Source organism: Ostrinia nubilalis, chromosome Z (genome assembly GCF_963855985.1).
Source record: "Ostrinia nubilalis chromosome Z, ilOstNubi1.1, whole genome shotgun sequence".
NCBI lineage: Eukaryota > Metazoa > Arthropoda > Insecta > Lepidoptera > Crambidae > Ostrinia > Ostrinia nubilalis.
The window spans coordinates 7,560,227-7,560,540 of NC_087119.1; positions in this window are offsets into that span (position 1 = coordinate 7,560,227).

A 314-nucleotide genomic window follows, 5' to 3' on the forward strand; every position below is an offset into this window, starting at 1 on the left:
ATATAAATCATAATCGAATTTAAATTGACGGTTAATTCATAATGTAAAAAAAAAATATTGTTAGGTTCTGTTCTGTTTTCACTAGGAAATCCAATAGAATGGAGTTATTCTGACGAATAGTAACCATATTTATTTTTAATCTCTTTATCGAGCACTTCAAGGAAATCGGGCATTTAGTTCCTGAAAAAATCTCTCAAGATTTTAGTTATCTAATAAGATTTAGTCTTTGTAATATAAACACAAAATATTGTAAATAAAAAAAAACAAATTCACCGATCATATTGTACTCGTATCGAATGTCGAAAAGTAAAAAA